Source organism: Canis lupus, chromosome 38 (genome assembly GCF_003254725.2).
Source record: "Canis lupus dingo isolate Sandy chromosome 38, ASM325472v2, whole genome shotgun sequence".
NCBI classification, from domain to species: Eukaryota; Metazoa; Chordata; class Mammalia; order Carnivora; family Canidae; genus Canis; species Canis lupus.
In genome coordinates, this window is record NC_064280.1 from 23,442,056 (window position 1) to 23,461,817 (window position 19,762).

At 52.3% G+C, this 19,762-nt stretch overlaps 1 long non-coding RNA gene across 2 annotated transcripts in view; it reads left to right on the forward strand.

Annotated features, from left to right (window-relative positions):
• The window catches only part of LOC125754570 (uncharacterized), a 28,668-nt gene extending 9,694 nt beyond the window's left edge, over positions 1 to 18,974 (forward strand). The window contains exons 3-4 of one of the 2 annotated variants that reach the window (XR_007409189.1): positions 7,639 to 7,804; positions 18,576 to 18,974. This is a non-coding gene — a long non-coding RNA (uncharacterized LOC125754570). Of the gene's footprint in view, positions 1 to 7,638; positions 8,466 to 18,575 lie in introns of those variants that run through there. The other variant, XR_007409188.1, reaches the window with a different exon arrangement.
• The last annotated feature ends 788 nt before the right edge of the window (positions 18,975 to 19,762 follow it).

Below are 19,762 nucleotides of genomic sequence, written 5' to 3' on the forward strand. Positions count from 1 at the left end.
CAGAAGCGTCCCAGAGCGCTTCCCGGAGGAAGGGGCATTAACCCGTGATGGACCCTGAGAACCAAATGCGGCCGGGAGGGCGGGGGGCAAAAGCCCCACGGTGAGAGCCACCTTCCGGCGACGCCGATCCCCGCTTCTCATGAACCTCCACCGCCCACGTCGTCATGACTTCTATTTTCTCGCGATGAGCATTCTTGAGAGCCGCTCTTTTAGCCACTTTACATGCACGCGGCTTAGTCGCCGCAGGCACCATACTGTGCGTCCCACGCCCGGGACTTTTCTCTTTTATGACTGCGGGTTTGTAGCTTTGACCCCCGTCGCCCCTTTCGCCCACCCTGGCCCCCTCGCCTCTGGATTTTATTCCAAGATTTTGTTTTCAGAGCAAATACCTGCTGGTGAGAGATTCCAGGTGTGCGTGTGTAAGGGGGTGCAGAGCACGCTCAGATTTACACCTTGGAAAGTCATCCTGGCTGAAATTTGGAGCAGGACTGATGGCGAGCCAGACTGGGCAGTGGTTCAAGGGCACGCATGACGCGCTCCTGCCTTACGTTAGGGCAGTGGAGCTGCGGGGAAGTGAGCGGACCCGGGGCCGGGACGGAGAGCATGGATAGGACCCGCCCGGAAGGGGTAAGAGGTATGGGGGGTGCACGTCCTCCTCACGCACGAACTGCTCCCCGAGCATCGTCTCGCTTACGCAGCCTCTCTGAGAGATGAACTCTATTAGGATCCCGCTGTTTGAGCTGGGGAAACTGAGGCACGGGTGGGCAGTGGGAGGACCTGGGGTCACGCCCTGAGCCGAAGGCAGACACTCAACCACTGACCCCCCCAGGTGCCCCTTCCTCGTTGTTCTGTTTCTTCCGTCAGCAGCTCCTGTTCTCAGACGAGAGGCTCTGGTCCACGTGGAGGTGTTGGGGGGCTGCCTGGGGGCTGAGAACGTGGGCAAGGACGGAGGCGCGACGTCAGGGGCACGGGAGGCAGCGGGCGTTGGGGGGTCTGCGACGCCTGCCTCCCCGAGAGCGGAGGAGGTTGACCTGCACACGTTTCGCCCGTGTGCCCGGGGAGCCCAGGGCTCCCTGCTGCTGAGGCTCCGGCTCCCGCTGCCGCCACCCGGGTGCACCCGGACGAGGCGTGATTCAGACCTTCCTCCCGTGCAGCCTTCCCGCCCCGTCCCCCAGCGGACCCCAGATATGGGGGGGGGGCGTGAAGATCAAGGCGCTCTTCTTCATGGCCACCCCGTCTGCTAAGCTCCTGGCCCAGACGGAGGGTTTCCGCGGCCGGGGGTCCCCAGAGCCGCCGTGGGACTGACGGGAGAGCTGCCAGCTTCGGAGGACACTGAAGCGTGGGGTAGGTGGCAGCGGGTGTGCCCCCCGACGCTCGGGCCACTGCGCTCCCTGGAGTCCCAGCGCCGGGCACCTGTGTACCTATGGGGCCGGGAAAGAGCCTCGGCCCCTCCTGAGGCCCCGAAACATAGGGATGGTTCTCACTGAGGAGAGGGGACGAGGTCAGGGCTGGGTGCAGGGCTGGGTGCAAGGGTGAGGTCAGGGCTGGGTGCAGGGCTGGGCGCAGGGGTGAGGTCAGGGCTGGGTGAAGGCTGGGTGCAGGGCTGGGTGCAGGGGTGGGTAACTAGATTCAGGGTGCCCAGAGTCAGGCAGCTGGTGGGGGGCGGAGGCCAGAGCCCTCGCCGTCTGATTGACCCGCGCTCCTGCCCCCGACCTCTGTGGCCCCGTCCTTCCGACCCCGCGGCCGGCAGCAAGGGCTTGAGACTAAACACAGCCGTTGGGGTAACTGCTGACGTCACCGTGGCCACCACTGCATGGCCCCTTACCTCCTGGTCAGAGCGACGCGGCCGGCCACACGGGCTCTCCCCCTTGACATCCCGATGCCGGCGCCGCTCGGTCTGTCTGCTAAGCTCGCGGCTCCAGGCTGGCGCGTGCCCATGACGAGATGGCCTTGGCCGCAAGGCTGCCTCCGTGGACGCGGGCCCTCTGTCGTCGGCTCCCGATGCGGGCTCCCGCTCCGACGCTGGTGTCAGGGAAGCAGTCAGCCGAGGGATTGGGGCAGAGCGCGGCCACATCCCTCAGCCGTGGGGGGAAGCGTGCACATGGGCTCCCTGCTGCTGAGGCTCCGGCTCCCACTGCCCCCACCCGGGTGCACCTGGACGAGGCGTGATTCGGACCTTCCTCCCGTGCAGCCTTCCCGCCCCGTCCCCCAGCTGACCCCGGATATGGGGGGGGCGTGAAGATCAAGGCCCTCTTCTTCATGGCCACCCCCCCCACCGCCCCGAGTCACAAGAGGAAATGAAAAGAAATCCTAAACTCTTCTCTTAAGGGTCGGGCCACAGGAAGAAAAGTATTAAGGGATTCTTGTGATCCCATATCCTCTGCTTTAAAACTGACGAGGGAATCTCAGAAAATTAAACTTTACCGAGGACGGCCGCAGGTGAGCGGGGAAGTTGTGCAGGGTCTGGGCTGGGCTGGCGGCCGCTTTGGGCAGAGGGTCTGATATAAATGTTTTAGGTTTTGTGGCCCCTTCTGTGGATCACAAATCTCTGCACGGATCAGATTCATAATCCTTTAGAAAATACAAAAAAAGACATCCTTAGCTTGGGATCACTACAAAGCTGTGCTTCCGGGCTGTTTCATTTCAGGGGTTCTGGGCCCGAACGGTTGCTCTTGGCCTTCTGAATCCTGCATCTTTTTCCCTTTCCCAAGAGCTATCTATTGATTAGGGAGAGAGAGAGATCAATAATCACACTTAACTTGACTTACGGCCCAACTGGAGAAACTCTATCTCACTAAATTGCCTGGTGCTTCTTGGTTTTGGAAAGAAGAACGTTCTACGCAAGATGCATGCACTTGAACTTGGCATGTTAGGATTTTTCCTGCATTTCCAACCTATTCCGCCTCATTGGATGAGGTGCTTCTCTTCTTTGAGTTGAATTTCACCGTTGCTCCAGAGCATGGCCTTCCGGGATGGCGTCAGGGTCGGGTCTGGCCCCCGTCACCCTCCGCCTCTGCGGTCTCCTGACTCTCAGCCTTCAGCTCAGCACACACTCATGCACATGCACGGACCCTACACACACTCACGTGCACCCTCACACACTCCTACACACACATTCACACGCCCACGTACAGACACACGCACACACACACACTTGCACACTCGCTCTCCCGTCCGTCACCTCCATTTTTAAAATAATTTACCTTTCTTGGTCACCTCCTGAGGCTCCACAGCTGTGTTATTGACCTACCTCTGCTCTTCCTTCATGCAAAATTTCCGTTAACTACAGTATTGCCATTTTTCCGGCCACTTATGCATCATTCTTGTTCATTCCTGAAACCACTCCTGCTAAAGTCTCTCTCTCTCTCTCTCTCACACACACACACACACACACACACACAAAAGCAACCTGATAGTCAAAACCAATTTTCTGGTTTTAGGTACTCATGTCTCTCTCACTTAAAGGAAATACTCAGTACCTCTCCCACCCTGAGTTTTTTTTCTCTGTGTAGGGCAAATGGGCTGATGCATGACCCGGGGAAGGTTATCTTTGTCCCCATCAACCTGGGTGCACGCTAATCCTCAAGGCTACACCCTCCACGCCTCCTCACTTGCATCCCTAGCAGGGATGAGTCAGGGGAAGGGAACGGGGACTCGGTGCAGTTGTAGGGGAGGGGGCAGGGATTGCCCTTAGGCGCTGTCCAGGCTGGCCTCAGGGCCTCTTAGAGCCTGGCGACTCCTAAAGTGCACCCGAAGTAAGACATGCTCTGCTCCTGAGAGGTAATCAGATAAATGGTCAGGTTCGGGTCTGCCCATGGCTCCTTCCTTTTTTTTTTTTTTTTTTAATTTTTTTTCCATGGCTCCTTCCTTAACAACTTCCTAAGGCCCTGGGTTTTAGATACTGGTTCACAAGTATAGATCCATGTTGAGTTGGATTTCCAACCGTTGGAAGCACCTACCGAGCGCATGCACACCCTCCGGGGGTCATCCCTGTGAGGTCGCCCTCGTAGCACTGTGCGTGGTCGTTGATGTACCATTGGCTTCCCACTGCGCTGGCCATTCGGGCTGGGCTCCGGCACTGTAGGAAGCCCCTAGCACCTAACTGTGCTCCCATAGCACTGCCTGACGCCCCGGGCAGCCCCCCCCCCCACCTGTCTAACCCGTATCTGGGTGTTAACCAAGTAGCCAACCTGGGCGGAGGTGCCATAGCAGGATGCAGGGCTACTCCATCAGATTGCAACCGCGCCCTTCAATATGCATGGAATTTCACTCTGGAACCAGAAGGATGGGGATTTGCCTATTCTGGGATATATATGGATAAGAATTTTCGATCGTAATACACGTTAGTGTGCCCCGAACTATCCTGTTGGGATCTCTGTTGCTCCTCATGAAAGAGAAGGACGGAGGTTCAACCTCTGCCCGTGTTGTTAGAGCCTCGTGTTACGACGACACGTGCTCACTCTTCTCAGGCGTCACAGAGTTTTGCAGCTGCAAGGCTGAGGGTTCGTGGTGCTCAAAAGCAGCCAACCAGCAGCTGGGAGGGTGGCCAGTAGGTAGGCAAAGGCTTCCAGACATTCTCAGGAAATATGGTGCTTCCTAATCCAGGAGAGTGGGTGCTGTGCAGAAGACCCATCAGACCCTGCCCCACGCAGTCGTCGGTTTGTGTAGGCTCTGGGCCAGTTAGTGCGGCACGAACCCCACACAAATCCTGGAGAACACCCCCCCACCCCTTATGAGAGGCCGAAGGTCTGACTTCAGGATCATATGCTCTCCAAATAGGATTATCTTCACGATGGAAGACAGTGAGTCTTCTGAATTCAGGGGTCATCCCCGAGGCTAGGAGGGATGTAACCCATTTTGGGGGTGAGGACATTGGTGGAAGATCATACCCCACTAGCCAGCTGCTTGCCCATTGACAGATTCCCTTTAGAAACATCAGCTTCACCCAAAAACTCAGCTGCTGCTGAGTCGGCTTTTCCCCCAGGAAACCTTCTCTTGCCCACATCTTAGCCTGCCCCAGCACAGCATGGCCTCACTGATTCCTAGAGACGGAAGTCACACCGTAGAGCGGGGACCATCCCGTTCCAGGAAAATGCTGACCGGGAAACCGCTGCCCTCAAACATCCTTCATTTGGTTTCGCTGGGGTCATTTACCCAGGATGAGGGAAATCACTGCTTGGTTTCCATTTGCACAGAGACCCCACCTTGAGGAGGTTTGTGGGACTGATCCTAAGGTATGGTCACTGTAGTGGCCAAGAAAACCCCGGTTCCTGCCACCTATGATGAGCTCTTTTCTTGCAGGGATTTGAATTCCGGGTCATGGGAGTGATGGGTGGCCCAGAGGTCTAGACCCACAGTGGTGTGACAGTCTAAGGGCTGGTCCTCAGTGTCCGGGGCATAGCCAAGCTCTCTACCCTTTTGCATTCATTGCAGTTGGTAGAACTCTATCAGGGGCGTTGCCCAAAAACGGCCGGCTCCGCACTACCTACGGGAACCATAGATCCTTCCAAGACGTTCCTCAAGAAGTGGCGCGTTCCGGAGGCTTTGGCAGCGGGTTGGCTACTTAACAAAAATGAGCCTGAGCACAGGGACGCTCCACAAATGTCTGTCGAGCAAATACACAGACAAATGGATGGGAGCCAATCTGTAGGTCTTCCCTTCCCTGTGAGCTACTGGCATGGGTTTTTATCCCTTACGCCGTCTGTCCGATCGTCTTGGACCCCGTACCCGGGCTGACACCATGCTGGGCGGCATCACATGCAGGCCCTGCCTTGGCGGGGGGGCTGCTTCCAGGAGGAATGAATGCATCGCTCCTTTTTCTCCTGCCCTGGGGCTGGGAGATGTCCTCAGTGTCCTAAGGCCCCGGCCCGGGGCAGCCGGACGGCCTCCCGTCGTGCTAACGCGGGAGGGAACCAGTGTTACCAGCATCTCTTCCAGCCACTCCGCTGCCCTGTGTCCCGGCGGGTCTCCCCAGCTCACTCGCTGCTCCGCGGGGGAACCACGACTGCAGCCTGGACCTCCCTCCAAGCCGCAGGAATTTATTGGTCCACACGGCAGACACACTGGAAGGTTCCGAGGGGTGGTTTTCAGACGTGACGCGTGGCGACAGCTTGCCGGGGAGGGGGCCAAGAGCTCGGGATTTACTAGGCCTGGGGGTTGCACTTCTAGGAAGTTTCCGGGGGATGCCGACAGTGCTGGGCCGGGGACCTTACTTGGAAAACCACTCCTCTGGGCATGAACTCCCTTGAAACTGGGGAAAGGAGACGAAGCGAGAGTGCTTCGCTTTCATTTCCCTAAACCTAGAATATCTTTGGCTGAAGCCTCAAGTTCGTAGGAGAAAAGCAGTTCAGGCTTCCCCGAAGAAGGGGAAGGAAGGCTTGGGGCCTGAGGGGCACGGAACCCTGAAACCCAGCGTTAGCCAGGCCCGGCTTAGCACCCGGGGACCCCGCGGGAGTTGGTCGCGTCTCCAAGCGACACGAGCAGGTCGCGCCTTGTCCTTGGCTTCCAGAACCTTCCTATGTCGCGTCCCATCGCTAAGACATGCAGAGCTTTACCTACAATGTCTTCCCGCCCCACGCCGACAAACAGTCCTCCTGAACGGTCCCAGGCGGGGTCAGGCCTGTGTGCAGGTTTCTGGAAAAGGCTCTGGGGAACCAGTTGCCGCTCAGAAAACGAGTTATGGGTTTCCGTGCTGGGAGGAAGAGCTGGTATTGACTCTATTCCAGAAAAGGAAAAGCCGGGGATAGTTTGACCTTAAACCTTCAGTTGACTGGGCGAATCGGTGCCACCTTTGGTTTTACTGCAACGGAGACCTTCACAAGGGAAATGCACGTAGCTGGGGTGGGAATCAGAATATGTCGAGCAGGACGTTGACCCAGACGGAGCCTAAAAAGGGAATTCTGATTTTTCTGGGTGTGCCGGTCTGCAGGTGTCTTATTGGCATGAGCTTATATTTATTTATTTTTTATTTATTTATTTTTAAAAAATATTTTATTTATTCATGAGACACACACAGAGAGAGGCAGAGACACAGGCAGAGGGAGAAGCAGGCTCCATGCAGGGAGCCCAACGCGGGACTCGATCCCCAAACTGGGATCACACCCTGGGCCCAAAGGCAGGCGCTAAACCGCTGGGCCACCCAGGGATCCCCGAGCTTATATTTAGAGGCTTTTGATGTCTGGCTGGAGGAAGGAGAAGCTCAAGGTCTGGGAAGTTGTTCCAAGGAAGGAGACAAGCACGATGGCCTGACAAAATTATTATGAGGTTGGCATCAGAGCGCGAAACTGTGCTATCCATTATTCCTGCAATTAAAATAAAAAAAAAAAAAAAACCCAGCAGATGGACTCTCACTCCCCAAACTCAGACACGCAAGAAGTAGGCCTTTTTTGTGTTTTTTATTTTTATTTATTTTTGTTTTTTCAAAAAGATTTTATTAAAACAATAAAAGATTTTATGTATTTACGAGAGAGAGAGAGAGAGAGAGAGAACACGAGCTGTGGGGGGGGGGGGGGCAGAGGGACACACAGACTCCCCGCTCAGCAGGGAACTGGAGGAAATAGGTGTTTTATTTATTGATTGATTGATTGATTGATTGATTGAGATCTGTGTTTTTAAATGCTTTCTATTTACACGTTTCAGGTGCCGTTTTCTGTGGCCTGTTTGATGGCAGGAATCTTAGGTCCGTCCGGTGAAGATGGGACCCCGTTTTTCAGTGGAATTCCCCAGAGTTCGGGGAACGAGTTAGGTCCACGGGATCACCGTCCGTTACTGTTCGCCGAGACACCCCTGAGGCCCCACCGAGAAGGTAAAGAATGTCTCCAGCCGTGGCCGGAGGAAGCCTTGATGGAGTGGCCGAGCGTCCTGCGCCTCGCCGGGTGTCCCGGGGTACCCGAAGGACCATTCCCAGAGAGCGCTGGGCAGCTCTCCCCCTCTCCCGGGTCTCTATCCGTGTTTCCTGCGGGTCGGTCGCCATCGGTGTGGACCCGCTGAGTCCAATTCCTCATGTGCATCCGAGCTCAGGGCGGTTGGGCTGCTCGCTGACGTTGGCCTTTGGTTGTGGCGCGGGGCCTCTGCACAGGAGCAGGTGCCGTGCCCGGGGCCAGGCCAGCCGCGCTGGGGTGTCGCCTCCCACTGCTTGCCCTCCGCAGTTCAGGGTCCGGGGCCCTCGCTGTGTCCCTCTGCGAGCAGCCTCCGAGCTGGGTGGTGCTGCACCCACCGACCTTATCCTGTGGCCGCCACGGTCAGTTCACGCGGATGCGAATAATTGATGTATTTGCATTCGGTGCAACTATTGGTTTTCACATCCTACTTTCTAGTTCAGGTTCTAAAAAATCTTTTCCAAGGGACCCCTGGGGGGCTCAGCGGTTTAGCACCGCCTTCAGCCCAGGGCGTGATCCTGGGGTGTCGGGATCAAGTCCCGCGTCAGCTCCCTGCATGGAGTCTACTTCTCCCTCTATGTCTCTCGTGAATAAATAAAAAAAAAAAAATGTGTTCCGAGGATCAAAATCCACGTTTTTACCTGGATCCCTGCTTACTCCGTCGGTGAGGTCATGTCATTTTCCTAAAGTCCAAGTCGGTTGTTTCCCGACGCAGCCCTTCTTCTGCGCAAATCATTATCAACAAGTCCTTTGTCGTTTGTAAATCGAGGTGACATCCACACACCATAAAATTAGCCGTTTTCAAGCGATTCTAGAGCGTGTCGCATATTCGTGGTGCTGTGCAGCCGCCACCTGTGTCTAGTTCCAAACGATGCCAAGTTCCCTCTTCTTCTTTTTTTTTTTTTTTTTGCCAAGTTCCCTCTTGTTCTACGATGTATGGATGGCCCCAGCCCCCAGGGGTTTGATTTATAACGTTTCTTGACTTCCTGATGGTACAAAGAGGTGCACATTGAATGGAAACTCTACTTTGAGTTTTGCGTTTGGGTCTTTCCCGGGTCAGCGATGTGCTGGAGATGCGGGCCGCGGTGCCGCGTGATGGCCGGCTCAGCAAACAGCTCACCTGAGGCCACCATCCTGTCCCCGTTTCTCGCCTCCAGCACAGCATCCAGTAAGTCACGCAAACTATTTTGCACGTTGTTGTAAAAGGGGCTTCGTGGTGGACGATTCTGTCCAAGAGTGGGCTCCAGGAAGTGTTGTGAGCACTCAGAGGCACCGCAGAGCTGCGACGTCCCCTAGATTGGGTGCAGCGAATGCATTTTCTACTTAGGACGTTTTCTTTTATTTTTTTAAATATTTTATTTATTTATTCTAGAGAGACACAGAGAGAGAGGCAGACACAGGCAGAGGGAGAAGCAGGCTCCACGCAGGGAGCCCGACGTGGGACTCGATCCTGAGACCCCGGGGTCACGCCCTGGGGTGCAGGCCGATGCTCAACTCCTGAGCCACCCCAGGATTCCCTGGGCATTTTCAATTTACACTGGGTTTATAGGACATAGCACCACGGGAAGTTGAGGAAGAACTGTATTTTATTAGGCCTCATGCTGGGTGGTTTTAATTTTGATGAAAAAAGAAGCGCCCTGTCCACACCCAGCGCCTCCCAGAGGAGGCCTGACCTGCCCTCGCCCTCACTCCGCATCTGCTCTGCTGGTGGCCTAACCACACGTCTGACCTGACGCCCAAAGCACACGAGTGCGTCCGATCCTACAGCATCTGGCTGTGGTCGCTGGCATGAGCTAGGGTCAACTCGGGGGGCTTCTTCTACGATGAGTCTCGTCCTCCTGATTTTATTTTTTTAATGTTTGGAATTGAGCTATGATTGACCCAGGACATCGTGCCGGCGTCAGGCGTCCTGTGTGCCTCTCATAGGTGCTGCGTGCTGGATCCCAGGAAGGCCGCCGGGCCCTAAAGGGCTGTGGCCAGAGCGCTGACTGAGGCTGGGTGAGGCTGTGCCATCCCCACGCGTGGGGACCCAGCACCGTCGCTTTCACCCCACAATCTCCCGTCGCCTCCCAGACCCAGTAACTCCTGAGCACACGTAGGGAGGAGGAGGATGCTAATGCATGACATCTTGGCCACTAAAATATCAACACACGTGCAGCGGAGGGTTTGGGTTCAGGTTTCTGTTTGGTGCAGACCCCGCTTCTGGACTCCGAAGGGGCAGGGATCGGGGGAGGGACAAAATATCTTCCAAACGTTGTTGATTATAGGTGACAGGTGTGGGTGGGAGACACCAGCGGTGTTTCTGTCGGGCTCCCACACTCCGGCAGGGGGCCGACTATAGGAGTTGTGGATTGGGTTGTTTTTTGTTGTTTTTTTTTTTGTTTGTTTTTTGTTTTTTTGTTTTTTTTTTCAGATGTTTTCTGTTCCAGCTGCATCGGGGCCTTTGGGTAGTTTTTAAATTTTTTTTTTTTTTAATTTTTTTAATGCTACTTTGAGGCCCATGGACCTGGGACCAAGGGCACAGCAGGAGGGGCAGGAGGATTGTAGAACTGGGGCCTGGCGTGAATAAAAGGTGCCTGACAGTTTTGTGGCAGCTCGGCCTCTTGCCCCCGAGGGCTTCGTTGGGTGAGCTGTCCCCGGCGGAGTCCCAAGGAGTCTTGCTCCAACGTCAGGTGGAGACTGAAGGCAGCACCGCCTTGGCCTGGCGCCACCGCTGCCGCCTCTGTCCATTGGGCCGCTTACCGCTTGGCCCTGTCCCGGGACTTAGCAATGTTGCTGCTGTCCCGGGGTCACGCCCTGGGCCGAAGGCGGGTGCTCCACAGCTGAGCCACCCAGGCGTCCCGGAACAATACATTTTTTAAGACTTTTTTTTTTTTTTTAAGATTTTATTTATTTATTCATGAGAGACAGAGAGAGGCAGAGACACAGGCAGAGGGAGAAGCAGGCTCCATGCGGGGAGCCTGACGCAGGACTCAATCTCGGGACTCCAGGATCATGCCCCAGGCGGAAGGCAGTGCTAAACCGCTGAGCCACCCGGGCTACCCATTTTTTAAGACTTTTTAAAGGGTGTGAAGTCTACCCAGGTCAGCCCGAGGGCGCACTGCCTTCCCGCCCCTGCCCTCGACCCGGGGACTTTCCTGACCACTTGCTATGATTGCTGAGCATGGGGAGACCTTGCTCTACAAGTGGCTTCCTTTTTGCTTTAAGGGAAAAGCCAGAGGCCAGACACGGCTTCTCAGCAGGGCCCCAGGTACCCTGCTTTGCCTGGCTGGTAACTGTCACCCCGGTGTGATCATTGAAGCCCCTTTTTCACTCCGAAGTGGGTCCCGTCCGGACAGTATAGGATGTCTCTGGCCACCCCTCCCGCTTCATGGCTCTGACCTCCCGTCGTCTCCCCTTGCCGGGCTGCAGCCACACTGCGCCTCCCCACTGTCCCTTGAGCGCCCGGGCGTGCTCCTGCCCCCGGAGCCTTCACACGAGCTGCTGCTATTTCTGGAACACTCTTCCATGGATATCTGCAGGATCGATTCCTTCAAGGCTTTGCTGAACTGCCGCCTTCTCAGGGAGACATAGGCTGACCGCCCAATTCAATGTTGCGGCCCTCCCTCCCTCGTGCGTCGCCACTGCAGCGTTTCTTCCCTCGGTAGCTCACTATAGCCTTCCCAGTACGTCGTGTTTATTATTCCTCTTCCTACTAGAACGTGTGCTCTGCAGGACAGGGACCTTGTTTTTTTTTTTTTTTTTTCTGGTCCCTGATATAGTAGAAGAGCCCAGAGTGACTCACGCAGTAACCATCCCTACACCTTGGTTGAATGAATGAGTGAAAGAATGAATGAAAACTTAAGTTCCATTTCCCCAGAGACTCGCCCGGTGACTGGTTGGCCGTAAAGACCCAAGGTGTTTCTAGCTGATGATGACTCACTAGTTAATCCCTAAACTGGGTATCTTTTTCATTTTTATTTCCCAGAGAGACATTGGAACTTTTTATGGCCTAGGACTTGATCATTTTATCACACGGGTTTAAGGGAAATTTGAAAGAGAGGCAGGTCTTTAGAATCACTTAGAAATAATCCCACAGAAGCAACTCTCTATTTTATCTAAAAGACAGGCTAAACCAGCAGAAACGGTTCTAAAAGTAAAAAAAAAAGCATCAATGTTGGCATCATGCTGTGTGGTTTATGGAGCTCTCTCAACCCCACTATCGTATTTAATCCTTATAGCAGCACTTTCTATTATCCCTATTTAGTCTATGAGGAAACATAACCCAGAGAGAATAATGACTTTCTGCAAGATATACGGCTAGTTAAATGGCAGAGTGGTTAAGGGACAAAGTGACTCCACACCCCTGGTTTAGTGCCACACTGCTTCTGGTGTCCTTTTCTAAATTATATCAGGATACCCTTTCATTAGTTGTGCCTTTGGGATCTTTGGGAAAGTATACAGGAGACAGAGAATGTCGTGCCCCATAGCATGTGAGAGGATGTCCTAATATGCAGCAGGATGGACACTAAAGGAGCAAGGCCATGGGCATTTTCCACCCAGATCCAAAAGGACATTTTATGCGAGGCTTTCACAAGGAACAGAAGAATATTCTTTCTTTTTTTTAAATTTTTATTTATTTATGATAGTCACACACAGAGACAGAGACAGAGAGGCAGAGACACAGGCAGAGGGAGAAGCAGGCTCCATGCACTGGGAGCCCGACGTGGGATTCGATCCCAGGTCTCCAGGATCGCACCCTGGGCCAAAGGCAGGTGCTAAACTGCTGCGCCACCCAGGGATCCCAAGCATATTCTTTCTTATGGCATTTCACAGTCCCCTCCCAGTGTCTTTCTGCCCTTACAGCCGTGACAACTGTACACATAATAGTAATAATAGCTACCACATAATAAGCGCATTGCATGTCATGAACTATTCTAAGTGCATGTGTTAATTCACTTGCATCTCACATCAGCTCTTCGTAGCAGGCATCATTATTAGCCCATTTCCACAAAAGTTCCCATGTGAGCCCATCTCACAGCTACAAATCGATAGAAAGGGAATTTGAACCCACATGGCCCAGAGAAGTGCTCCAGAAAAGTGCTGTTCAATGGAAATGTTAGCCACATATAATTTTAAATCTTCCAGGAGTTACATTAAAAACTGAAAAGAGACATCCATGTATACCTGGAGGGTGTTATGCTAAGTGAAATAAGTCAGACAGAGAAAGACAAATACCGTATGATTTCATTTAAATGTGGAACCTAAAAAAACAAAACAAAACAAAAACAAACAACAACAACAACAACAAAAACCAAAAGCAGAAACAAACCGTTCAATACAGAAGGCAAATGGGTGGTTGCCAGAGGGGAGGGGAGTGGGAAGAGGGCCAAAAAGGTTCAAGGGGAATGGAAGGTACAGGCTTCTAGTTACGGGGTGAAGAAGTCCCTGGGGATGAAAGGCACAGCACAGGGAGCACAGTCAATGGTACCATAATAAATAGCCTTGTCTAGTGACGGATGGTAGCTACACTCTCGGTGAGCACAGCGTAAGGTACAGAGATGTGCTATCCCTCTGTTGTACATCTGACCCTGTAGCGTCGTGTGTCAGCTATACTTCAATAATAAGCAAATAAATGTAAAAAGAAATAAATGAAGTCAATTTTAATGTGTTGGATTTAGCCCAATATATCAAAAATTTTATACTTCACATGTAACCACATGAAAATTATTAATATGATAGTTCACAGTTTGGTACCAAGCCTTCTAAGCATGATGTGTGTTTTACTCTTAGAGCACATCTCAACTTGGATCTAAAATTTAATCAGAAATACTCAATCTGTATTTAGATTTCAGTAGATGTATAGTTGAAAAGGTAGATTTACATATTCAAGTTATTTCAGTCATACCCAAAGTTTTCCAGTAACCGAACTGAGTATGAGGGTTTTTTTTTTCAATAATTTATTTTTTATTGGTGTTCAATTTGGAGTATGAATTTTTATTTTATTTATTTTATTTTTATGATAGTCACAGAGAGAGAGAGAGAGAGAGAGAGAGAGAGGCAGAGACATAGGCAGAGGGAGAAGCAAGCTCCATGCACTGGGAGCCGGACGTGGGATTCGATCCTGGGTCTCCAGGATCGCGCCCTGGGCCAAAGGCAGGCACCAAACCGCTGCGCCACCCAGGGATCCCCTGGAGTATGAATTTTTAAGTTAAAATTAAATACAGTGTAAGGCACCTGTGTGGCTCAGTCGGTGAAGTGTCTGCCTTTGGCTCAGGTCCTGGGATCTCAGGGTCCTGGGATCGAGCCCCACGTCAGGGTCCCTGCTCCGCGGGGAGCCTGCTTTTCCCTCTCCCTCTGCTGCTTCCCCTGCTTGTTTTCTTTATTTCCCTAATGAATACATTTTAAATAATCTAAAAATTAAATGCAGTGTAAAATTTGCTTCCTCTATTGTACATTTTGAGTGCCCCAGGGTCCCCTGTAGCCGGGGGCTGCAGTGCAGGGCGCTCTGCTGCTCACTCCCGTGCCCGCGACACCAGACTGTTCCACTTTCTGGGAGCGGGCCCCCTGCCATTGTGGCTCAGCCCCATCCGCCCCATTCCTGAGTGGTTCTTAGTATCTTGTCTTCCTGAGCTGTTCAGATCTTCAGACATTCAGCCCATAATTCCCATCTTCATCTCTAGCATTAGCATCAAATGCCCTGAATTACACAGATCTCACGTCCTGCTTGGAGAAAGGCGAGCGGCTTCATAAAACTAACATGCAAAAAACTGTGTTGGTTTTCCCTGTTGGATCTGCTTAACATACAAGAGAATTCAGGACACAGTGGGACAATCTCTTACCCAGCCCGGGGTGGAAATAATACCCAGATTGGATTCCTCGTCAGAGCCTTTGCTTAGTGACGCTCCAAAATCGCTCCTTTGATGGTGACCGAAAGCCCTGCACAACTTTTTTGAGCCGGTGTAGGCGCCTTTAGGAGACAGAGAGGACTGGTACCGAGGAGAGGAAGCGCCACCTACAATTCGCTCTCATGTCGCCCATCTGGCGCTCGGGGTGGAAGTCCTCGCCCCTCTGCGGCCCACGGGGCCGAAAACAAGAGGAGAGGAGAGATCTGGCCAGCTCTTGAAGGGCGGCTAGTGTGACCGAGGAAATACACTTACTTTTATTTGATTTCACTCAATTTTAAAATCGAGTACACCTACGGCTGCTGCAACGGTGCTGGAGAGCGTGCGGAGCTCCACGGCTCAGGCTCCGCGGCCCCTCCTCGTGCCAGCCCCCAGCCCCGGTGCCGGGATCGCTGTAGATGGTGTGTCTCCTGCAGACTGATCCCTCCCGTGGTGAGATGGAGGCCAAACACGAGGAACTCCCGTTTCGCAGGACCTGGCCGTCCGTGCTGAGGAGCTCAAGACCCTGAAGTCACTACCGTGTGCGCAGAAGGTCTTCAGCCGCGAGCGAGCAACAGCTGCAGGGCTCGAGGTAGTGAGTTCCTGGTAGAAAATGCTCCTTCGGCCTCTGCTCTGAGCTCTACTTTCTTTAAAATGCACATCCATGAATTGTCCGAGGGTCTACAAGCTAAGAAAGACGAAGGTGATCCCTCCTGGGCGTGGGATACTACCTCAGAGGGAGCAGGAGGTCTTCCGTTTGTCTTTTGTGTCTGGGCAGCTCAGGTGTCCGCAGTTCCTGGGATGGAAGATGGATTTGCCAGTTTAGGGATGGGAGCTCATGGGGTCTGAGCCCTATGACAAGCACTAAGCTACGTGATTTGTATGCATCAGTTTACAGGATCCCCAAGTTCCACCATCATCTCCATTTTACAGGTAAGGAAACTAAAACATGGGATTAGTGACTTGCTCCAGGTCACTCGGCGGACTCAGGGGTGAGGGGACTGGGTCTGAACCCCAGCATCGAGCTTCTGCTCTCACCATCTTGCCTCGACAATCACTAGTTCATTCCCGCCCTAGCAGGTCGGCCGCGGCTGTGACACCTTGTGTGCGCGTGTGGGTGGGCGTCCTGAAGGTGGTGGTTTGCCGCTCAGCCCGGCAGGTGACGGGAGGACAGAACCAGACGCAGGGGGACGGAACTACCATCTGCTGGGAAAGACTTTGCATTGGAGTTAGAGCCTCTGGTTTCTTCCTGATGAAGTTTTGGGGAAATATTATCAATTTATTCGGTTATTAAAATATATGAAACAGGGGCGCCTGAGGGGCTCAGTCAGTTAAGCACCTGCCTTCAGCTCAGGTCAAGATCTCAGGGTCCTGGGATCAGGTCCCACATCCGGCTCCCTGCTCAGCGGGCAGTCCGCTTCTCCCTCTCCCTCTGCCTCCCCCTGCTTGTGCTCTCTCTCTCACTCACTTATGCTCTCTCTATCTCAAATAAATACATTACAAAAATCTTAAAAAAAAAAACACAGAATAAAATTACATGAAACGTGCAGGTGGAAGGGCTTTATAAACATGAAGCTGGATGCAAATTGAAGGATCTAAAATACTGGCACATTGGCCATTAAGCGATGCCAGAGCTCAGAGATTGTAGGCCTCAGAGCTCAGGCCTTAGTGGTTCCCCTGAGATCTGGGGGGGACTCTGACTCGGTATCCCGCAGTTCAAGGATTCATCCCCCTTGAGCACGAAAGAGAAGCCCGAGGGCTTTGTTGCAATTTCAGATTTTCTGTGTCTTAGAGTTGCCCTGATGTCAGAGCAACCAAATGCCTGGGAAGTAACCCAGATCACAAGCACAAAGGAGATTAAAGGCTGGAGGGACATCTTTGTTCATGTCACTAAAGGCCGGTGCAGCCCCTCATAGCCCCGCCCACAATTGGAGGTCACCTGCAGCCCGTGTGTGCGTCCCGTGCGAGCATGGCTGCCGACACCTCGGAGGCTCCAAGCCTTCCTCGTGGCTGGCTCCAGCCCTGACGCGAGTGGGGAGCACTCCACGTGTCTCCCTGGGAGTGCTGATCGCTGTGCTGGTTGTGCTCACGCTTCATGGAAGAGCTAGAAGGCCATGGGCATCATGCAAAGTGCCGAGAAGTGGCCCCACAGAACAAGAATTTGAAAATGTCTCTTAAAGCTGGAGAAGGAACCTATGGGTCAGTAGCATCAAAATCTGTTTTAAAAATTCACAGTGAAAATGTGCAATTTATCGATTAAACCCTGGATGGGTCTTCCCTGGGGCTATATATGGCACAACTGACAACCATTAAGCTCATACCAGGAGCCAGCCTTGGGGCCAGGTGATGTTGGCACATCATCCTGTGCCTCTTCACAACGTTCCGGCAAGGTGGACGTTGGATCTTTCTGTTCCAGATGAGAGACTCCGAGAGGCTAAGCGATAAGCCCAAAGTCAAGAGCTCGTGCCTGGAAGGATGTGAAGATGTGTCCAAGTCGTGCAGTCCCTGCTCTTGCCACTGCACCAGCCCTGAGTCCCAGGTGAGAAGTCTTGGGTACCTGGTTAGAGGGAGGTGTCCCCAGCGTGCGGTGCCATGGAGGGTGGACAGCGGCAGAGTGGCACGCTGGGCTCAAAAGACGGGGGACCAGGAGCCAGCACCCGCTCTTTGGGTAGTAGCACCTTCTTGGAGCCAAGACCTACTCCACCAAGATAAGTTACAACCTTGTTTATGGCCGCAGGAGAGATTTTATAAAAATGCACAGACGTGACGTGATGGCTCAAAGTTCGTTGAGATTTAATACGTGGTGCCCTGGTCCGCGCGCCCCTCCCGTCTGCAGGTTCTCCGCTGCTTGGCCCCTCCCATCGCCGGGATAGCCTTGACTTGAACAAGAGCTTCTGGGATCATCAGTATAAAGGGCAACTCCAGGCGGTGAGGTTTTCTTTTCAGTGTTCTCACCTCCCTCTTAGGGAATGCTTGCTGGTACAGCATGTACCATGTTGCCAGGGAAGTCAGCCGCTGCGGAGTCCCGGGCCCCGTGGTGGTCTCAGGAGTGAGTCTCTCCACTTCAAGGCAGGTGTGGCTACCTAGACAGCTCAAGTTACAGACACTTTGGATATCGGACGATGAGGCACCTGCCCACGTAGGCCGTAGAGGAGGAGGACAAACGAGGTGAGGCCACGGTGGAGCATCGTAGAGCACTCGGCTGGGAAGACGGAGGGAGCGCCCGTGTGAACGGAGGGCTGCGGTGGGGTGGCACCGCCGGGCATGAGCCCCTTGTCCTGCATCTCTGCCCTGGGCCCAGACGGATCCCGAGGCTCAGCTGCATCCCCAGCAAGCGAGTCAGAACAGAGCCCGGGTAAGCACGGCCAGCTGATGGGCACCCACGCTCCCAGCGCAAGCTACTCTCCATCCCGGCTCTCGTGGGCCCCCCCTGGGGAGACGAGGGAGGCCCTTCGGATGTGGAGGAAAAAGACCGAGGGCAGCCCAGAGTGGTCTGCACTTCGAATTACGTTGACTACGTGAGTTATGTTAGATCATAAAACACGTGCAACCAAACACCACTCTTCCCAGAACTACGTTAACTGGTAGCCGGTGAGGAAAAGGGTCTGAAGGGCTTGTCAGGGAGGGTCAGGGGTGCTTGCCTCTCTGGATGGTGGGTTTTGAGTGTTGGCTTTTTTTCTATTTTTGTTTGGCCACATTTTCTGATCTTCAGTTATGATTCCAATTGCTTTTGTAACAACAAGAAAAAGAAAACCGCATGAGCTTAATGAAACAATAAAATTTTTTTTTTTTTAAGATTTATTCAGGGTGTTTTACTTTTTTTTTTTTTTCCTAGCATACACAGCCTAGAACAAGAACAACTAACTGGCCGAAAATAAATCGAACGTGTGAGACAAAAGGTAGGACGAAATCCTTAGTTTTGGAAAACAATTATCTTAAAAAATGAAAACCTTTATAAATAGTTGTAGAAGGGTTTTACGGCGTGCCAAGCTATTAATACTTGGCACAATGATTAAAAAATCATGGAGAACATCTGCTTTTTCAAAAACTGTTAAATACAGTGTGATACACACAGCACCTACCTGTTTAAGATGCAAATGGTATCGTGGCACAACAAATAGCTACATGCCTGCCACCCAATTTATAAAATGTAGTATTATCAGTATTTCAAAACTCCCTGGTTGCCCTCCAGTCCCACCCGCTTCCTGCTCCCTTGCAATGGCTATCCTGAATTTTGTGGGTCTTTATCCCTCTGCTGTTCCTTCAAGTTTTGTATCAAAAAAATAATATATCATTTACTTTGTACATTTTTATACATTAAATAAATGGAATCGTATTATGCATATTCTTCTGCAACTCATTAAGATTTATTCATGTTATTAATGTGACCGTTGTCACCGTTCACAGTTGTGTAATGTCCTGCTACACAAATCTATGAATATACCACAATTTATTTGCCCATTGGACAGTTGGTTACTTACTTTTTTTGTTCGTTTGTTTGCTTTTGTTTTTATGGTTACTTACTTTTTTTTTAAGATTTTTTATTTTATTTATTCATGAGAGACACACACACACACACACAGAGAAAGAGAGGCAGAGACACAGGCAGAGGGAGAAGCAGGCTCCATGCAGGGAGCCCGATGTGGGACTCGATCCCAGGTCTCCAGGATCACGCCCTGGGCCGAAGGCAGGCGCTAAACCGCTGAGCCACCCGGGTTGCCCGGTTACTTACTTTTTTAAAAAACAAACAGTGCTACTAAAAATCTTCTCTAGGACTTGGAGCGCTGTGTCATAGGATAGGTGTTTATCTTTATTTTTTTTCTTTTTTTTTTGTTTATCTTTAAAATTAACTAGCACTGTATGTTTGTAAACCACACATCTGATAAGGGTTAATATGCAAAATAAATAAGGAGCTCATACAAGTCAATAGTAAAAAAACACAAACAAAAAACAAAAAACCTCAAATATTGCAATTTCAGAATGAGCAAAAAATCTGAATAGATATTTTTCCTAAAAAAGGTA